Raw genomic sequence first — 4,590 nt, 5'->3', positions numbered from 1 at the left:
CATTCATGTTGGAACAAGTGTTAAATGACATTGCAAAGCTTAAAACTGAAGAAAATCAAGTCAGGACAAAAACTGCCAAAAATAGCAAGTGACTTGTAATTGAAGTTTCCAAAATGGAAAGTTTTTGACCTCAAAAACAGAAGTCCAAGGAAGCTTCAAATGAAAAATTGTTCAACATGAAAGATGTAGATCTTGTTCTCACCTTTCCAAAAAGTCCAAGAACTTGAAAATCCGATGTACGGTTTGCGAGATATGGCTCAGTGAATTTCAGAAAAGACCGTAATCAGGAGGCCATAACTTCCACATGGTTTGTCCAAATTGCAAGTTCTTTATATGCACAAACTCCATTTGACATGTACTTTGAGGGTGCATCATTAGATTTTCCCAAAAATGGCCAAGGCAAAAAGTCACTTTTCAACTGGACAGCTGAATTGGACCAGGGGCAAAATCGTCCAAATGTCAAAATAATTGGAATTTTCGAATGGGACTTTTTCCAACACCTCAGGAATGGCATTTAGAATGTGTTTGAATTTTCATTTCATGCATAAGGCTTTTAATTTGGATTTTGTCTTGAAAAATGGAAATGACAAAAATGGACCAAATGCATACATATGGTGAATTTGAGAATGGAGCAACCAATGAGCATGAAACAAGTTTCTACAGTTCACATATGATATTTAGAAGGTGTATGTGCTGTCAAAACAGGTGGCACTAGCTGTCATGGTGAAATTCCAATTTTACCCTTCATTTGGAAAATGACATTTTCACTTACAATGCTAATTTGGTTGATTACACACTTAAGCATGATTAAGGCTACCATATATATTCATAATCTCTTGCTAATCACAACAGAATTCACACACTCCAAGATTGGATCTCAAAACCATTCCAATTCTCTCAACTTTTATCAAGAACACAAATCTTCAAATTCATCAAACTTCTTCATTCTTCAACCAATTTTCGAAATTCTTTTTGCATCGAACTCCATTAATCATCTTCTCAAACTGTTTTTGGAGATTGGAGCCTAAGGAGCTGGAAAACGCAGCTGTCCAAAATTCATCCGTTAATGGCAAATCGCGATTGTGGACAATAGGAGTGGAAGTAATTGAAACGGAGCATAGCATTCACCTTCTATATACTTCTTGTGCATCTGTTTTGAAGAGTTGGAGCTTAAAGCCGCGATTTACACACTGCCATTGCCGGTATGTCGAAAATTCGAATCTCCTGTTTTGTTCGATTGATAGGTGCTTTGTGTAGTGCGTTTCATGTAGAATCCAATGGTGCTTGTGGTTTATAGAATGGTGAATCGTAGGTTACGAAATCTTGATTTTAAGTTTAGAACCAAAACCCTAACTCGATCGATCTGTGAGATTTAGGAACTTTTAGGTTAAATTAAGTTGATATTTGAGATCTACATGTTAAGACGGTTCCAACGGATATTCACTTGTTCGTTTTGGTGATGATTTGAAATCCACGTGTTCTTGGCATTGCTGGACTTGGAAGATGAAGTTTCTGGGAATTTCATGTGTTTGATCCTTAATTTCGTTTGAAAATTCAAATAATGTGTTTCCCGCCGCGCCAAAAATTACCATAATGCCACTGCAATTTCATTAATTTAAGTTAATTCATTTTAATTATTAAAAAATTCATATGACCTTTAAAAAATCGTAAAAAATAGTAAAAAAATCCAAAAAATATGGAAATTTTTTCTATAGCTTCCTTGTTGAGTGTAGGTTTTTTTTGACCTATTGGTCAAAGTTGTGCTTGGGGAATATTTTATTTGACCTAGGGTTTTCCATTGTATGTCCATTTTTGATACATGTTTGTAATTTGATCATGAAATACTCATAATGTAGAATAAATTCTTGAAAATTTTTGTGGTGGTTCTTGACTCATTGAGGATTATTTATATGTAAATTTCATGAATTTTGGATACCTGGTTAGAGAGCAGCAAATTCTGGAACTTAGGTGTGACAATTTGTGTCACACCTCATTATGTCAACTTGCAGGATTTTTTTGAGTGACCTATACATGTTAGAATTGAATGAAATTTTGCATGATGATTGGTTGGCATGTCGTGATGTTGTATGAATTTTTGTAGAATTTTTCACTGCCTTTTCTAATTGATCATGATTTTTCATTTCTGGTGATTGAAATTGCAAGCTCATGTGACACATGTTGGTAGATTGATTGGGAAATCCTCATATTGTATTGTATGGCCATGAAATTTGATATGCATGAACTAGACACATTTTAGGACCTCCTTGTTTTGGTCTCATCCATTTCTTTTTTGTTTTCAATGAGATATGAATTTTTGAAGTGGATGTATGCATTGATGGTATGAATTGAAGCATGAAATGGTGTCTGTTTTTTTGTTGATTTTCATTGACATGGTTCCATTTGCCCAATTGAGCTCAAATTTGACATGGTAGACCTTGATTGACCCCTGTTTAGGTGTATTTAATTTGAGAATTTTTGGATGTGTTTTGGTATGGATTTGAATGCAATAATTCTGTTTGTATGTTTGGTGCTTCATTTGAACCAATATGGATTGTTTTGTGCATACCATGAGCTTGGTGGATGATATAAACATGAGACCAATGATGTTTGCTTGTGTTTGATGTTAATTTGATGTTGGTTAATGAATACCTTGCTGTTTTAACTTTTTTCTTGCTTTTGGACCCTAGGCTTGGCCTAGTGGTCTAGTTGCTAATATTTGCTTGATTTTTCAGGATCAAAAAAGCAATGTACATGGAGAATGATCCAAATCCAATTTTGATTGATGTTGTGGATGTTTGTACACTAACATAACATTTTTTTTGTAGGTGTAGGAGCTTGGGCTTAAGCCTTGGGCTTGTTTTGTGTTGTATTGTTTAAGCTGTTTAACTGTTTGCTGTACAATTTGTCTGATTGAATACTGACTGAGTTTGATTGTTTCCAGGTACTTTAGTTGCTCAGTTCCTTGTGAACTATTGCTTTGCTTTGCTTAAGCAACTTGCATTTGAGGTATAACCTTCTTACTTCATGTAGTCTGGAGACCCGGCTGTTACCGGGCCGGGCAAATTGTCTGAAGTCCTCCTTAAGAGGCAATGCTTGTGTATGTTTATTTTTAAGCCAAGCAGGAAAAGCCCTTCAAGTAAGGCAATTGGTGGAAGGTAGGGACAAGCAACCTGTCCCCCACTATTCAGTGAGTCTTCTCCTTGCTCCCATTACATGGTTGTAGCATTGAGATCAAAAGCCCAAGATCTTGTGCAGTGCACATTGAGTCAGAGTCATCGAGTATAGAAGGGTTCCCCTATTCTGGACCCATGCTCATTTGTCAGCTCTCCCTGGTTAGGGATATGAGCTGTGAGGTCTGATCCTCACTTCATCCTTTCATCTGCTTCACCTTAGCCTCGTAATGGCAAGGTTAAGAGCAAACACAGCCCGTACAGACGACTTGCTTAGGCAGTCAAACCTGATTGATTGAGCCCCTTGTTTGGCTATAGTGCGTGTTATGTGGATATCTAATTGACATGCTTGTTTGAGATACCTGTTCTCATTTGATGATGTATGATTGTATGCTTGTGTGCTAGCTTCTTTCCTGGTTAGGATAGGCTTGTTTATGCAAGTAGGATAGAAAACCGAACTTAGGGTTAACGATGCATGACAACATTAGGCTCGAGTCTCAGCTCCCTAGTTGTGTATCTTTCCCCGGTTTCTGGTTAGCAATTTAGTCCCTTTCAGGGGAACTACATCGCCCTGATCCTCGTTCCAGACGAGGTATGTAGGCAGGTGGTCGTGCGAGACCACTCCGGGCAACCTTTTTCTTTTTTGTGTGCGTTAACTTGTTATCTGATTGTGTGTTTTGGCTCGGATGCCGACGTAAGCCCAGTGATTGGCAGTCGGGCTCCACGTTTGCCGTTTTGTACATATTTTGGTTCGGATGCCGACGTAATTCCATCCAGTGGTTGTCGGGCTCCATGTTTGCCACCCTTGCTTGTTTGTATGTTTTGTGTTGTTTGGCGTGCGTAAGCCGAACTACAGTGGCTCTGATTCTTGTTCCAGACAAGATATGTAGGCATAAGGTGCGATACCTTATCGAGCCCGTTCCTCTTGATCCCACCTGCGTTCCCCGTGTGTGTGTGTGATGTTTAGCAACCTTTTCTTTATTCTAGGACGTGGATCCCTAGGAGTACCTAGGACGTGAGGGGTGCTAATACCTTCCCCTCGCGTAACCGACTCCCGAACCTTTTCTCTCTGGTCGCGAGACCATGTCTTTCCAGGTTTCTCTGAGCGTTTCCTTTCCCTATCTTGGGATAAATAACGTTTAGTGGCGGCTCTGTGTGTGTTTTATTTTCGAGTCTCGCCGGTTGATTTTTCGCAGGATGCGACACCTACCTTCCACCAATTGCCTTGATTAAGGACTTTACCTGCTTAGGCACAAAATTAAACAATCACAATCATTGCCTCTTAAGGAGGACTTCAGACATTTATTTGCCCGGCCCGGTAACAGCCGGGTCTCCAGACTACATGAAGTCAAGAGGACCTACCTCAATGCAAGTTGCTTAAGCAAAGCAAAGCAAAAGTTCACAAGGAACTGAGCAACTA

The 4,590-nt window shown here is 38.9% G+C and overlaps 1 long non-coding RNA gene across 1 annotated transcript; it reads left to right on the top strand.

Annotated features, from left to right (window-relative positions):
* The first annotated feature begins 662 nt into the window (after positions 1–662).
* Positions 663–3,980, top strand: LOC127096695 (uncharacterized). The gene is made up of 2 exons (XR_007792769.1): positions 663–1,202; positions 2,942–3,980. It is a non-coding gene; the product is annotated as an uncharacterized LOC127096695 (long non-coding RNA).
* The last annotated feature ends 610 nt before the right edge of the window (positions 3,981–4,590 follow it).

The sequence above is a fragment of the Lathyrus oleraceus genome, chromosome 6 (assembly GCF_024323335.1).
Source record: "Lathyrus oleraceus cultivar Zhongwan6 chromosome 6, CAAS_Psat_ZW6_1.0, whole genome shotgun sequence".
Taxonomy (NCBI): domain Eukaryota; kingdom Viridiplantae; phylum Streptophyta; class Magnoliopsida; order Fabales; family Fabaceae; genus Lathyrus; species Lathyrus oleraceus.
The sequence above is the reverse complement of the archived record's forward strand: the minus strand, read 5'-3'. Positions and strand labels throughout refer to the sequence as shown.